This window comes from Melozone crissalis, unplaced genomic scaffold, assembly GCF_028551555.1.
Source record: "Melozone crissalis strain CALT ecotype California unplaced genomic scaffold, PUWL_Pcris_2 ptg000021l_1, whole genome shotgun sequence".
Taxonomy (NCBI): domain Eukaryota; kingdom Metazoa; phylum Chordata; class Aves; order Passeriformes; family Passerellidae; genus Melozone; species Melozone crissalis.
The window spans coordinates 3,842,894-3,859,622 of NW_026535799.1; positions in this window are offsets into that span (position 1 = coordinate 3,842,894).

Here is a 16,729-nt window from a genome sequence, read left to right on the forward strand (position 1 = left end):
AGATAGGGATCCGCATTTTATAGCCGGGGTAGTGCAGGAATTAGCACGACTGTTAGATATAACCTGGAATTTGCATACCCCCTGGAGACCTCAGTCTAGTGGGCAGGTGGAAAGGATGAATCAAACCCTGAAAAGACAAATCAAAAAGATTTGCCAGGAAGCTAAACTGCACTGGCCTCAAGCTTTGCCTTTGGCCCTACTCAGGATTCGAATTAAACCAAGGGAAAAGGTAGGCGTAAGTCCATATGAGATACTATATGGCAAACCATATCATGCAACTGTATTAAAAGGGGAGGTACATGTGAGTGGGGACCAGGCGATTGCAGAGTATGTTATGTCACTTAATAAGATCTTGAATTCTTTAAGAAATACCTTACAGTGGAATAGACCGCTCACGCTGGAGAATTCTGTCCACGACATCCAGCCTGGGGACCAGGTGTACGTCAAGAAGTGGATCACGGATCCGCTACGGGAATCATGGAGAGGACCCCACCAGGTGATGATGACGACCTACACGGTGGTGAAGGTCCAGGGGATGGATGCTTGGATCCATTACACCAGGATAAAGAAGGCACCGTTCCAATGGGAAACCCAGATGGTGTCTCCAACCCGGATGATCTTCCACGCAAAGCTGCCTTCTTAATTATATTACTGCTAGTGATCATGAGACTATTACCCGTTCAAGGGTCTACTCTAGTACAGGTTGAAGAAACAAAGGTTACAGTCATGGAAGGGATGGATGTTCAATTAACTTGTGTTATATTTGACAGCCAGAAAGTTGAGGCCGGTGAAGTTATTGCAATATGGCAACGGGGGGCTGAAAGAAGCCGAGGCAAGATCGGAGTCGGTTGGGATCAGGATAAACAACAAGGAAACACGGTACTGAATCTTACTAAGGTAACCACAAACGATACAGGAGAATATACATGTTTGGTCAAGATACGGGATAGTTTTGATTACAAAAGAGTGAGTATGAGGGTTTTGCCAGGGACAGGGGATCGTACTGAAAACATAAAGGTTGATCCAGTATCAATGGCAGCGGACATGTGGGATGGGCCACCCCTTAGAATAAATTGTTCCTTCCTAGTAAGATCAAGATATCAAAGGAACCTACGGGTCAAATGGTGGAAGCAAAATAGGGAACTGACCTGGGACAGAATGGAGGACGGGACCAGTTGGTGGGAGAAGGAAGGCAAAGGTTGTGGGTGGTCGAATGTCACTAATCCTAAAATAGGAAATGCATGGTGGAGGCATGACAGAATGATGTTATCCTTACAGAGACATGGTAGAAGGAGTAGACGGGAGGCTAATGATACAATAGAACGGAATGCTGAGCAGGAAAACTTAGTGGTAGGATTAATTAGAGATTTTGGGATCATGCAGAACGTGACTAAAATAACAGCTTGCCTACCATTACCACAGGCTGCAGGTGAACCAATTCCCTGGGGAATAATACCGGTAACCAAAATGCCTGAAACATTCAAGAATGTTTCATGGTCCTGCCAGTCAGTTCCCAAACCAGTGGATGTATGGAGGGATTTGTGTAGGACCATTCGGGCTATGACTAGAGAGGAATGTGAAAAGAAACCAAATCATTATGGTTGGATTCAAAATACCAGGAGGTGTTTAATTGCAACCCCAATAGATGAGCCATGCAATACAGTACGAATAAGAACGAAATCCCACCGAAATGAGATGAGTTGTCAGAATGTCACACAGAATTTTGACACCTGGAATAGTTGGAAGACATTATGGGGACCCAGTGTTTTGGAACTATAATTACCTTGGGGAAGTACAATGGTGCATCCAATGGTCAGGAGTAAAGAATCAGTCACATTATAGGGCCCTCATCACGTCTACATCTTCCTGAGAGTTCAGACCGCAGAAAGAGGATTGGAATTGTACTGAGGTTTTTACATGTGATACACCGGAAGACCGAATTGAATTGGTACCGGTGAAAATGGCATTAAAGTGGGGATGCGAGTGTAGGGGGTATGATCACACGGTTAGCCGAGAGTCCATGGAAGGACCTATAGATTGCAGATATACTACTGTGCATAGCCCTGGAAATCTAGTCTGGGTGTTGGGACATGGACAGTGGACCACACATTTACCTCTAGATGGATCAGTAACACAAATCACCCTAGGGGTTCCCACATTGTGTCCATACTGGAAACAGAATAGATTGATCCAAAGGAAAGGACTCAGAAAGAGGGAGGAATCCCTAGAGGAGCAGTGGCATGAACCTGGCTCAGGAGTACATTTTGGATGGATGCTAGAGTCATTATTCCCTCCGGTAGCAACATATCGAAAGAGGGAAATGCTCAACAACTTGTTCGGACAGACAGAAAGGTTGGCAGCAGCTACTAAGAAGGGATTTAAAGATCTAAATTTGCAATTGCAAGCTACATCAAGAATAACCCTACAAAACAGAATGGCATTGGATTTGCTGCTGTTAAAAGAGCATGGAGTTTGTGGTTACCTGAGTAGAAGAATAGATCATTGCTGTGTACACATTCCAAATGTTACACTTGAAGTTGAGAAAGATATTTCTCAACTGGCAGAAGTGGAAACAAAAACCAAGGAAATTGAAAAGGAAGCACAGCATAACAGGATAGGAGCAGTATTTGATTCTTTGGGGCTTCACCTGTCTGGCTGGATTACGTCTGCTATACAGTATGCACTAATGTTTTTAGTATTTTTAGTGACTATATGGATTGTATATAGATGCCTCTTAGGAGTGATCGAAAAGGAAAAGAAGCGATCTCTCCAGTTGCTGAAGGTGATGACCTGCGAGCGGCAGAATGAAGAACACTCCCCACCTCGTTATGAAGATGTTACTGTCAATACTGTTGATTGAGCATCCTTGCAGCAGGACTGAAGGATGCTCAAAAGGGGGGAAATGTTGGAAAAGAAATGAAATTTAGCAGAATGTGTAATTATAGTTTAGTTATGAGTTGTGTGTGAATTGGTTTGTTAAAAGCAGTTTTGCAGTTTTGTAGCCGTTGATAAGTGTGTATGTTTGGTTTCTGTGTAACCTAGCAGGTAGTCTTAGGAATTTAATAAATAATTAAACTAGTGCAGGAAAGTCAGAATGCTAACCTGTCTGAAGGCAGCATACAATGCTCTTAGAATAAGATAAGCAGAAGATTTATGATCTTGCTTGTGAACTAAGGAATGTATCACAAGAGGTCTGTGATTAGGCAAGAGGAACAGGGAACTGTTTCTTGGAGACTAGGCAAGGGAAATGGGAACTGTTTCTTGGAGACTTTGTTGTGAATCGCATGTATAGGAGGGAAGCACCCATATGTGAAATCGGGGGCTCAGGTTTTTGGGACGTGAGTCCCCCAGCTCCCCGGGCCCGTAATAAAGCACCCACAAAACTTATCCGAGTTTTGTGTCATTTATCAATCGGGCAACAATGTCAATGGTGGCATACCACTTTTCTGCCTTGGACTCCAGCTCGTACTAGAGTTCCAGCATGTCCGGCACAGCAGCGCTCAGTGGTGGAGTCACTTCATTCAAGGCACAATAGTCCACAGTCAATCTCCATTCTCTGCCAGACTTGTGCACAGGCCAAGTGGGGCTGTTGAAGGGTGAGTGGGTCTTGCTGACCACCCCTTGGCTCTCCAGCTCACGGATCATTTTGTGGATGGGGATCATGGCATCTTGATTCATCCGATACTGCCAGCGGTGCACTGTCAAGGTGGCAATTGGTGCTCTTTGCTCTTCCATCTTCAGGAGTCCTACTGCAGATGGGCTTTCTGATAGTCGAGGCAAAGTGTTCAACTACTTGATGTTTTCTGCTTCCACAGCAGCTATGCCAAAAGCCCATCTGAGTCCCTTTGAGTCTTTGTAATAACCATTCAGGAGGAAATCTATGCCCAGAATACATGGGACCTCTGGGCCAGTCACAATAGGATGTTTTTTCCACTCTTTCCCAGTCAGGCTCATCTCGGCGTCTAACAGGGTCAATTCCCGTGATCCCCCCCGTCAGCCTGGCAATGGAAATAGCTTCTGTCCGCACATGTCCTGATGGTATTAGGGTACACTGCACAGCAGTATCAACTAAAGCATCGTACTTTTGTGGTTCTGATGTGCCAGGCCATCGGATCCACACCGTCCAGAAAATCCGGTTTTCCCATGCCTCTCCCTGGCTGGAGGCAGGGTCCCTCTAACCCTGGGTATACATGGTAGAGGTACCTTCCAGGGGATCTGACAGATCCTACTCAGCAGCTCGGTCATGGGAGGTTGAGGTTACCTTCACTTTACTGGAGTTCCCTTGATTTGTGTTTCCCTCCTTGAGCTGACGCACCTGTGCTGCCAGGACAGAAGTGGGTTTTCCATCCCACCTTCCCATGTCTTCCCCATGGTCCCGCAAAAAAAAACACAGGTCAGCCCATGGGGTGTACCCCCCCTCTCTCTAGCTGGGGAACGGTGGGCTCTGACTCTGGCGCCTGTGACTCACAGTGGTGCAATGTGGGAACTGTTCCTCCTCACCTCTTCCCTCACCACCTCCCTCATCTCCTCTTTGACGTCCTTAATCACAGCAGAGACATGAGCCTGCATCAGTCCATCGATCATACTTTCATAATTCCTAAGATTGTTGGCCACAGAATCCACTGTCTCTCGGTTTATGTTGGCATTAATTGTTGCAATAAAGGTGGTGTATTGAGATGGCCCCAGATTTGCCAGGCTCCACAACATTCTCCCTGTGCACCTGGCTTTGTCGGGGTTACCTGACATGCTGTCCATCCCTCCCAAAGACCACCTCCAATACTGCCATTTCTCTCAGCTGTTGGATCCCATCCTCAAGAGTCTTCCAGCACATTCTAAGGTGCTGCTCCTGCATTCTTTCTCTGTGAACAAACGTCTCTCTGACACTTTGTAAAAGCCACTCCGAGAGGGAAAGGGACCCTGGCTCCCTTACAAAAATCTGATTGACACCTGACTCCTGGCAAGGGTCCCAAATTCCTTGCCTCACCACTATCCAGCTGCATGCCTGTACCCATAAGATCCCAGACCCGAAACAGCCAGGTTGTATAAGTCTCACGTCTCTGTTGTACAATGTCTTTGTGCAGATTACGGAGACTTTCGTACGTCAGGGACTCGGTAATGATTGCAACCTCTGGCTCCCCTGTGGGTTGTGAGGGCCCTCCCCTATCTGGTGCTCTGCTTTCATCTTAGATCTCCTTGTTTCTACAGGGGCAATTGCTGCTGGCTGTGTCTGCCTTTGCAATTCAGCTGGAAACCTGGACAGTCGTAACATCTGTGGGTTCCGCTGCTGCACTATTAGACTTTCCCGCTTCAAGGCAGGGAGAGGTTTTCTCACCAGCTGGGGAAGTGTATTTCTTCAGCATCTGGCCCATCTCATGTATCTCCTTCACCAGACCCCCCACCCAATCTGGGTAGTTCACATCTGGGGTGGGCTGTGGGGCAGGGTCAGGCTCTGGGGCAGCAGCATCCCTAGACTCTGGTGGCATGTTAGGTTCTGGGGTAGGTGTCAGGGTGGTTATCCAGGTAAGTCACTCCTTCTCTCTAAATGCTAAATAGACCAGGCTTATCAGCAACACTAGCCACTGTATGATATAATTAATATTCAGAGTGGAACTGAACCCTTCAAAAACTGGTGGGGAGGACCGACAGAAATGGCTAAAGGGTTGGGAGAAGATTTTGCCCAGTGTCATTTCCTTACAGCAGGTGCCATTATTAAAGTAACCCCAAAAACATACAGTTAGTGTGTGATAGCTGTAAATCCATGTGCCTGCTGTCCAGAGGAAGTTAAAAATCCATTAATTCCTCACCTTATTCACCCATAAAACAATCCAGATAACAGACACAGAAGCCTTGGTTATAGGACCCATGTTTAGATGAGGGCCTACAAATGGGAGAAATAAGACCATTATCACATGCCACCCAAACCAGGCAAGCTGGACCACATGATGTCACTTAATGAGGTTTCTATAGCCACACACAAAAATTAGATTACTCAAGAGCTGTTATTCCCTTTTTTGTTTCTGTGCCCTCGAACCTCACGTTGGGCGCCAAAATCTGTCTGGGTTTGGAAAGACAGGAGTCTGCTAAGGAAGGCAGGAGCCTCCCCTGAAATGGAGAATGTAAACCCTCCCCACCCCTCTGAATTACTATAAATTTTATATTAAGGGGGCTCTCAGGCAAAAATATGGGAGCAGGCACATGGATTTGCTCACACAAATTAATGCTCACACATCAATTTGCTCACCAAATTGATGATGTGGGGATCTGCTTTCCTTTCCTGTAGGGCATGTAGATAGTGCTGCTGGCTTTTGGTGTCAAAAGCCTTGGTGATGTCCACAAATACAATACCCAGGGGTTTGTGTTCTCCTTCTGTCAACTGAAATATGATTTGCAGGAGTTTCAGGTTTTCAGAGCATCCCACTGCTCTTATAAAGCCTCTTGGCCTTGGGTTGAGGAGGCAAGCCTTGGTCAGTGTGGCTGTTAAAATGCTGGAGAACAGTCTTAGCAAGATCAGATCTGGATGGGTCTCCAGTTGTTAATGTCCTTTAGGCACTCTGGTTTGGTTGACTTAGGAATCAAAACAGTCCTGCAACCCCTCACCATGTCTGGGATTTTTCTTGATGTTAACCAAAAGCTGAAGATCTCCGTGGTCCAGGAGTTCTCTGGGTCCATCTTCTTGATGTCTCTTAGAGTTATTGCAAACTGGGAGCTGAGTTTTTGCTCATCTCCTGCCCCTTTTTCTCAATTTCTTTTGCTGTAATTAATTCTCTGAAAGCACCATTGTCGGCTTTCCCATTAGTTTGGAAGTTCCCAAGGCTATCAAGTATTCTCATATGGCTTTTAAAACTGAAAAATGTTCTTATCTAGCTGATTGATTCAAAGCATCAGAAGCATTCCTGGGCTGATTGATTGACTGTTGATTGCATCTCCTGGCCATCTAGGAAGTGCTTGAATGCCTGTGGGAAGGTGTTAATTGTCCCAGCTGATACCATTCACTGAGGGTTCTGAGATAATGGATCTGCAGCTGCCTCTCCCTCTGTCACTTGCTGTTTCCCAGCTGTTGTTATCCTTATCAGGGTAGTGACTCATCTTGGGATCTGTTTTCCTTCCAGCAACTGCTCTCCCAAGCATCTGACTCCTCCCAAGATCTTTGTCCAAGTCCGTTCTCAGGCCCTCATGTGGTCTCCTGGTTTGATGACTCATCCCTGTTTCTTTATCTACATCCTCGGCTGGTTTCTTGGGCAGCAATCTCCTTTTGTCCTTGCTTTGTTTAGCTGTTTTGCTTGTGATGAGTGTCCTGCAATGAGTTTATTGATGTTCTTGTTCCCCTCAAACTGAGCCTCCAAACTCATCAGTAGTTCTTCCTCCTCTTTTGTCAAGCATCTTTTGTGGGCTACTTGGTTGGAAGTCTCTTTTGGGTGGGAAAGCTGATTTCTAATCAATAAATGTGCCAATCTTTTGTGTTGTCCCAGAACAATTTTCATCTTGAAGTCCATGCTGCATTCCTCACATATCCACTCCCTGCCTGGAGCCATTTCTGCTGTTCCCCTGCATTTAGGAAAGTGACAAACAATACTATGATAATTACTCTACTCTTTTTAACATTGAGCACACTGAAAGCAAACCCTCCTTTTCCCATGGGTTGCCCTCAGATGTTCAATCAAGCCCAACACACAGTTCACCTGGGTACCACAGCAAGGACAAGGTGGATTTTTTTTATCAGGAACAGTCACAGTAAGGATGTCTTCCAGTGTCTGTTCCCTGCAGTTCTCTGTCTGAGCTGGGGATGTCGCCGGCTTGGTGTTGTTCTCCGGCTCAGCAGGTGATGTTTCTGGTGTGCCCTCAGTCTCAAAATTGCTGTTTCTCTTCCCGTTGTCAAGCACAAATGATTCAAAATTCCTCAGAAGGCAGGTCTTCAGTCCCAGACTTGGCCGTGGTGCAAGCTGTTCATAGACCTCAGGCAGCCTGCTCAAACCCTCCCAGCTTGTGGGAAAATGAACACATTCGACGTTATTCACTAAAAACTCTGATCTATAAAACCCCAAGTTCACCAGCGTACCCAATCCATGGTCTGCCAAAATGGGGGGTTCTGATGGTAAACTTTTCGGCACTAGGTCTACCCAGTTTTTAGACAAGAGGTCTACCTGCTTTTTAGAAAATACGACATCAAATTTCCCTTACAAAATTGAGACAAATTGTCCACATTAAAACCCTGGGGCACCAAGGCTACCTAGTCACATTTAGAGGTGTGGTTTTAAAGTGGTTCCCCATTTTATGGATCTGGATAGTAAATTTGCCACAATTTTAGGAGAGGTAGAATAAGAATGAGAGTGGAACCCCAAGGACGTAGCAATCTTTTGCCCACTTTCAAACTCTGATGTTGCAGTGTGATGTAGGAATTAAATCCCAATAATCTGGAGCCAGGTTTTGGGCAAAAGGCCACACAGCTCTTACTGTAAATTTGTTTCAGGAGGATGAAATTTCAACAGGAGGATGTTGAACTGGCCATCCCCACTGCCTCTGTGCTGGGACAGAGATTGACTGGGTTACATTACACAGGGTATCCAGCAGGACCACGAGGAAGTGCAATCTCTGCATCAATGCCCGGTTTTTAACTATACTCTCAAAAACTGCCTTAGGAGAGTCATAGTCGCACCTGCCACTTGCCTGCATTTCATTGAATTTCTTCACTTTGACATTCAGAGCACTGGGCAGAAATCCCATTGCATCAACACCCACCTCAGGCCTTTGTGATGCTTTGTTTTAATTAAACAGTCGGATTCCCCTGGTTTGCACCAGTTCTAAGCTGGCTGCTGGGTGCTGGCCCAGGTGGGGCACCCGCCTGGGGACCCCCCTGGTGACCTCCCCCATGTGAACCACTTGGCCGACACCTTTTCACAGCAGTTGACAGCAGGACATGGAGCGACAGATACGGCTTGATGGTAGCCAGGTGTTCCACAGCAGCTGGGAGTCTCACAGCAGCCAGGGATAGCTTGGCAACAGGCACGGGCAGCTCCATAGCAGCCAAGAATGGCTCTGCAGCCAGGCACCCCTTTACAGTCCCAGGGCGCTCTCCCGCCGGGGCCGGGCACTGTCTTGCCATGGCTGGGCACAGCTGTAGGGGCGCTTTCAGTCACAGCAAAGCACAGAGAGGTGGTTCCACCACAGGAAGAGATGGCTACAGGGGCAGCAGCATGGCACAGAGGAGTTGGAATCTCACAGGGGCTGGGCACTGCTTCTGAGATCTCAGCTGGTATGGCAGGCCTGGTGGAGGGGCAGCAAACCCCGCTCCATGGCCAGGCACTGTCCTGCAGGAGCAAGGCATCTCACAGTGGTGGCAGCTGGGTGCCTTGCACCGGCTGCAGGGGCAAAGCGCCTCCCTGCTGCTACCAATTGCTGCTTCTGGGGTTCCAGCTGTGGCAGCAGGGCACAGTAGAGTGGCAGAGTGCCTGTTCAATGTGACTCTGCAGCATGACATCTCTCCACCCTCTGGATCAGCAGCAGCACGCTCCATTGACAACCCGTGCTGCTCTTGGGTGCTTGCGGCAGTTTCTGCCAGCAGGGCAGAACAAGGGGCAGCAGAGGGCACAGCTGCACAGCAGCCAGTCCTTTCAGGAGTCTTTCCAGCCACGGCAGGGCAGGGAGGGGTTGCAAGGTGCTCATTTAAAACAGCCAAGCTGCTCGGGGTGCCTCCAGCACTGACGCCAGGGATGGCACACTCAGCTGACAGTGCCCTCCTGCCTGGGGCAGCGGCGCGGCCCCGGGTGACCAGGGGACATCCTGCTGGGCAAACACCTCTGCCAAGGGTGGCAGCACAGTCCTGGGGGGCAGCAGGGCACTCCCTGGACAGGTCACCCTCATCTGGGGAGGCTCCACAGCTCTGCCTGGTGGCCTCCTGGTGGGCTGCGCCTTCTGCCCTCATCCTCTTCCCTCGCTCACCCACCACAGCGTCTGCTCTCCCTGCTGCCTCCCGCAGCACCCTGCTTTAACTGTTTGCCTTGGTGGAGACCCAGTGAATGCCCCAACTTTGCCATCTTTGTGACACTGCAGCTGTGGAAGCCCCACGTCCCTCTCTCTCTGACACCACACCAGTGGCTGCCCCAACCTTCCCCTGTCTATGATACCACAGTGGTGGCAGCCCCAAAGTTCTCCCAGTGACACCACCGCTGGGGCAGCCCCAATGTCCCCTTCTCATTGGCACCACATCAGTGGTAGCCCCAAAGTTCTCCTCTCTATGACACTGCAGGGGTGGCTGTCCAAAGTTCTACTCTCTATGGCAGCACCACAGTGGCAGTTCGAACATTCCCCTCTCTGTGACTCCTCAACATTTGCAGCCCCAGTGTTTCCTTGTGAGTAACACCCCAATGGTGGAAACCTCAGTGTTCCCCTCCTGGTGACATGACAGCAGTGGCAATACCAATGTCCCCCTGTCTATGACACCAAAGCAATTGCAACCCCAGCGTTTCCCTCCTTGTGAAACCACACAGGTGGCAGCCCCAAATAATCGCCTGTCTGTGATACCACAGCAGTGACTCCCCCAACACACCCCTCTCTGTGATACCACTGCATTGGCAGTCCCAACATTGACTTCTCTGTGGCACCACAGCAGTGGCAGCCCCAACACTCCCCTCTCTGTGACACTACAGCATTGGCAGTCCCAGTGTTCCCCTCTCTGTGACACCACAGCTGTGGCAGCAGCACTAGAACAGAAGCAGCAGCCGTGGAACAACAGGGGAGCAGGAGAGGAGCAGAGAAAGAGCAGTGGAACAGTGGGAGATGAGCAGTGTTGGAGCAGCAGTGGAGCAGTGGCACAGGAGCTGAGGAACCGTGCAGAAACAGCACAGCTCAGCTTTTGAGCAGCAGTGGAGTGAGCATGGAAAAGGCGGAATAGTGGTGGCACAGGAGCTACAGCCATGGAACAGTGGTGGCACAGGAGCTACAGCCATGGAACACCGTGGCACAGGAGCTACAGCCATGGAACAGTGGTGACACAGGAGCTACAGCCATGGAACAGTGGTGCCACAGCCCCGCAGCTGTGGAGCGGCGCCTAAGATGCTGAAGCTCGGGACACAGGGCGGCTCCCAGCACTGTGTCCTGCAGGAGCCGGCCCTGCACACACCAGAGCGATGCCCCTCAGGCTGAGCCAGAGCTGGGGGCAGAGGCGGGAACTGCTGCTAGACTGTGGAAGGCGTGGATCGAGTGCATTTAATGGTGACCTGGGGATTTGATCCTGCTCATTGTGGCTGCTTTTGTGCTGTTGGAACCATTCCAGTTCATCTGAAGTCATGAACTCAGGAGAAACTTGGGACAAAAGGAATCAAAGTGCCTTCTGTCCTGCTGTCTTGGTTTGGAAAGACAGGTGCCTGAAAAGGAAGGCAGGAGCCTCCCATGAAATGGAGAATGTGAACCCTCCCCTTCTGAATTGCTATTAATTTTGAATTAAGAGGCTCTCAGGCAAACATATGGGAGCAGGAAATAACAGTTATTTCATAGGGAAGAAAATAAAACGATAAAATAAACAATGCAGTAAATTAAACCAACTGTAGCAGAGTCACAACACAACCTGACACCCTGTTGGTCAGGGTGCTGGTAGCAATTCAATTGGAAATGTGGCTACAGTCCTCCAGGAGTGGCAGGTGTGGCTCTGTTGGAGCAGGGCTTCTGTAGGAAAGGATGTAGTCTTTCTCTGAGGATCCAGTGGAAGAAGATGCAGCTGCTGTTCCTCTGGGAAATCCAGGGGAGAAGCTGTGCTGCTATTCCAGAATCTCCAGGTTCTATCTGGCTAGAATGCTTAGCTGTTCCCTCTGGGCAGAGCATCTCCCAATGGAATGCTGTAGGTCTTATCAGCCATGCAGTGACATTCAATAGCCTGTTATCAGCAGATGTCCCCCCAGGAGGGAGGAGTGGTTGTGGAAGAGATAAGGAAAACTGCCATACAGATGGCAAATAGAATCCATCTTGCCTTGCAATCTGGGACACCTGCAGAGAAAGACAACTTGGTAGAAGTTGAATGATTTCTGATTTGGGAACTGAAGTGGGTCAATTATTGGCCTGTGGTTTGTTCTCATCCAGAAAGATGTTCCAAAGTACTGCAATTTGGCATTAAAAACCAGGAACGTGCCTCTTCATCTGGATATTGCAATATGGACTGCAGAGCTATTTGTGGACAATATGATAAGAAACCAACTTGAAATCTTTTCCTGATTTCACTCTTCCTTCTAGTTTCTGGGATTAGGCCTCCAACACTCCCTACAGGTCTTCTTTCCATAATCTGCTCCTCTGGAGTTGGGATGTGACAAATCAGCAGTGGGAAGAGGAAGGACAATGGACCATTACAACTGCAAACTCTGGTTTTTATAGTCTCTGGATTTCCAGTGCTTAGAAACTGTCATGTTTTCAACTGTCTGAACAAATCCCACATTTGTCACTTTTTCCCTGGCAGAAAACCTTCCTTTGGCCGTATTTAGGAACTGACCCTGGGAAACACCTCATTCCTGATGCATTTTTGTTGGTTTTGCTAAGAGATGCCAAGAAAATCAGCACAAGGGGCAGGGATGAGGGAAAGGGAAGAAACAATTCCTTTCCTTGCTCTTCCTTGTGGAAACTCTCCTCTAGAGGTTGTGCTCCAGCCAGAGACTTCCTGGGCCAAGGGCTGAGGAAAGGAATTCAGCTGAGGCAGTTGAGGCACCTCCTCCCTAGTCAGTAGCCCTAGGGCTGAGAGGGGACACGGGTGCCCCCCTTGCGCCGCCTGGAATGGGGGATTCTTCCTGCCTCTGCCAGGTGCTCCTGATCCTGGCGTTAGCCCTGGCCTGGCTGCTCCTGCTCTGAGCTCCCTGCCATGGGCATTGCTGGTGCTGGAGGGCAGGAGGGAGGGATTCAGTGCAAACCTGGGAGGTGCCAGTGGGCTCAGAGATGTGTGGACGTGACAGTGACAGAGTGACACAGGGAGGTGCAGATGGACACAGGGACAAGCCAATACCTCTAGGAAAAACGCTTGGAAATTTGGGGGACTTTGAGTGTAAAATGCACACGAACACAGACACACAGACACAGAATACTGCAAAGCATTTCCCAGCTGTCTTAGGTTGGACATGGGGCGTGTATTCTATTCCTATCTGATGTGGCAGTTATCTTCTGTTAATTGGGCAGTTTTCTTTATCTCTTCCACAACCCATCGTCCCTCCCAGGAGATATCTTCTGTTAATGGGCCATTGAGTGCCACTGCAGGACTGATAAAATTCCATCATCCCATTGTGAGAAGCTCCCCTCAGAGTGAGGAGCCAAGCATTCCTACCTGGATATAATCACAGGGCGGGAAGACCTGAGTCAGCCTTTTCTGCTGGATTCCCAGAGGAAGACCAGGCCCAACACCACCACCACTGGATCTTCAGAGGAAAACCCCACTGTTCTACAGGATCCTGCTTCTACAAAACCACACCTGTCACTGCAGGCGGACTGTAGCCACCGTTTATTGGGACTGCCACCACCACTGTGCCCCACATGGTGTCAGGTCATATTCTGAATCTGTCAGTGTTTTTTCTTTGTACTATTGCATTTATATATTTATTTTCTTGCTATATAACTGTTATTCCTATTCCCATATCTGTTGCCTTAGATCTCCATAATTTCAAAATTTTAACAGTTCAGAAGGAGGTTGTTTACATTTTCCATTTCAAGGGAGGCTCTTGCCTTCCTTAGCAGACACCTGTCTATTAAAACCGAGACAATGCCCCAGGACACCAAGGCAGGTGAGGAGGAAGTCAGTGCCCCTTTCCCCCTTTCTCCTGCTCCATCTCCCAGCCCAGCACGGCCCCTAGCTGCAGGACAACCCCACTGCCAATGCCGTCCTGCTGGGGAAGCACTGGGGGGATCTCCTTCCCCTTTCCCTCTGGCACAGAGGCAAATCTCATCCTCTCTTTGTCCTTCCTCCCCCAGACAAGAAGCTGAGGATGGAGACCAGGAAGGACAAATCTCCAGAGCAGAACCAGGTGGAAGAGGCCCCTTTGAGCAGCTCCACTGCACATGAATCCAATGGGGAGGAAAAGTCCAGAGGTCCCACAGTACGAGTGGCACCAAACCCAGCCCGGGTTGCTCTGAGGAGGAAAGACCCACCCTGGGCCAGGAAGGTGGACAGAGCTTCAGCCAGAGCTTGGAGCTGGTGGTGCATGAGCAGCTTCACGATGGGGAGAAGCCCTACAAGTGCTTGGAGTGTGGGAAGACCTTCAGGCAGAGCAGCACCCTGATCGGCCACCAGATGATCCACGCCGGGCAATGGCCCTATGAGTGTGGGGAATGTGGGAAGGGCTTCAGGTGCAGCTCTGAGCTCGTTACCCACAAACGCATCCACACCGGGGAATGGCCCTATGAGTGTTCCGAGTGTCAGAAGAGGTTTCAGATCAGCTCCCATCTCATCCTGCACCAGCGGATTCACAGAGAGGAGAGGCTCTTGTGCTGACGTGACTGTGGGAAGGGCTTCAAGCAAAACTCCCGCCTCATCATCCATCAACGCATCCACGCTGGGGAACAGACCTACGAGTGTCCCCGGTGTGGGAAGAGGTTTCAGACCAATTCCCATCTCCTTCTGCATGAGCGGATTCACACAGAGGAGAGGCCCTTCCGCTGCCCTGACTGTGGGAAGGGCTTCAAGCAAAACTCCCACCTTGTCACCCACCGGCGCATCCACACTGGGGAGAGGCCCTGTGAGTGTCCCCAGTGTGGGAAGAGCTTCACCCGGAGCTCTGCCTTGACCAAACACCAACGGAGGCACCAGTAAGGGAAGCCCTGCAAATGCCCTAACTGCAGGAAGAGCTTTGTGCACAGCTCCAGCTTTTACCCCCATTGGAGAACCCACGTTGGGAAGAACGCTGGTGCTCCATGCTCCCTGTGATCCTCACTGGCAAGACTCCTGTCCCTTTTCCTGCCCCTGCCAATGACATGATGTGGGATCAAAGAACATAAGGTCTGGCTAATGCCATGTCAATTTTTTCACTCCTGCTTCAGGTTAATGCCAGAGGCAGGAAAGGGACTCTCTCCCCTTGAGAGAAGGGTGTCCTTTCCAGCCAGGAGTGAATATGTGGCTGGAAAGAGACAGTCAGTGGTGTTGTAGTTTTCCCTCTAAATAGTGTTTCTGATCCCTTCTGTTACCAGTGTTTTTGCTGTTCCTGTTTGTTCCTTATCTGGGTGCTGTTCTCAATAAATTTTTCTCATCCCATGGTGGGATTTTTGCCTTTTGTGCTTTCCATGGGAGGCGGGAGGGCAGCGAGGGCAGCGAGGGCAGCGAGGGCAGCGCAGTTTTAACGGGAGCGGGAAATCGAGGAATCCCATTCCTGAACCTCGGCCCGTGGAAACCGAGCATCCCAGCTGGTCCCACCCCTGGTGGCCATGGCCACAACCTTGGGAGCGGGTCCCTGGCTGGGGCTGTGGGAACATCTTCCCTCTCGTGCCTAGGGACAGGAGTGGAGGGAACGGCTGCAGCTGAGTCGGGGCAGGCTCAGGTTGGATGTCAGGAAATGTTTTTGCCCAGAGGCTGCTGGGGCCCTGCCCAGGCTCCCCAGGGAAGGGTCCCAGCTCCAGGGCTCTCTGAGCTCCAGCAGCGTTTGGACAGCGCTGCCAGGCCCAGGCTGGCATTGTTGGGGTGTCCTGTGCAGGGCCAGCAGTTGGACTGGAGGATCCTGATGGGTCCCTCCCTGCTCAGCCACTTCTGTGGTTCTGGGATCCCATGAGCCTGAGGATGGGACTGCCAATGGTTGCCATGGCAATGGGCTCTGGCTATAGGCCTGAGCTGGTGTCCATGGTAACCACCCCTGGCATGGGGTCTCCATGGAGCTTCCAAGGGACTGAGCATAGCAACAGGGGCTGGTGATGGTTGCCATGGAAACTGTCCAGAGCAACAGGGTCCTGGTGATGGTTGCCTGCTAAGGGTCAGATTTGTCTCAGGCCCTCAGAGGGGTTCCATGGGAACTTTCCAAGAGTCTCCAGGCTGTTCCAGAGCTGGAATGTCACAGGCAGAGATAGGGTGTCCATGGAGACCTCCCAGGACTTTCTGGGAATGATAAAGGGCCCTGTGGTCAGAGGCAGTCACAGCCATTCCATGGTGACATCCCAGGGCACCCTGGGCTGCTCAGGCACTGATTTGTCACAGGGACTCACGGGGGCTCCACGGTGACATCCCAGGAGTCCCCAGGCTGCCAAAGGGCCAGGATGTCCTAGACACTCACAGGGGTTCCTCTCTTGGGCACAGTGAGAGCTTCAGGCAAAAGCTTTATTTCTTTATTGGAGAAACTCCTGCTGAGACATGAGGTGGAGAAATGATACCCAGCAGCTACCATGGGTCCTCAAACCCCTGCAGGGCCCCTAGACTTCTAAATTTCCTTCTAAGAGAGGAGACTGGGAGTGGCTGGATACAATCCCTGCCCCAGAATTTGTCAAAGGTGTAAGGGATTGGACTGGTGGAATTGAACTTTTACACAATTTGTCCTGCAGGATTAAAGACTGAATACCAGATAAATTTATATAAATTCAGCTCTGATTGATTCTGGTCATGATTAGACAGAATGGCTCATTTACACCACAGAGTAAATGAAGAAAAGGAGTTATTGATGTGGTCTGTGTTGGTGGTGGACACAACCTTGTGCCAATGGGCAGGAGCCCTGAGAGCACCAGCACAGACACACAGATACACAGACACAGAGACACACAGACACAGACACAGACACAGACACAGACACAGAAA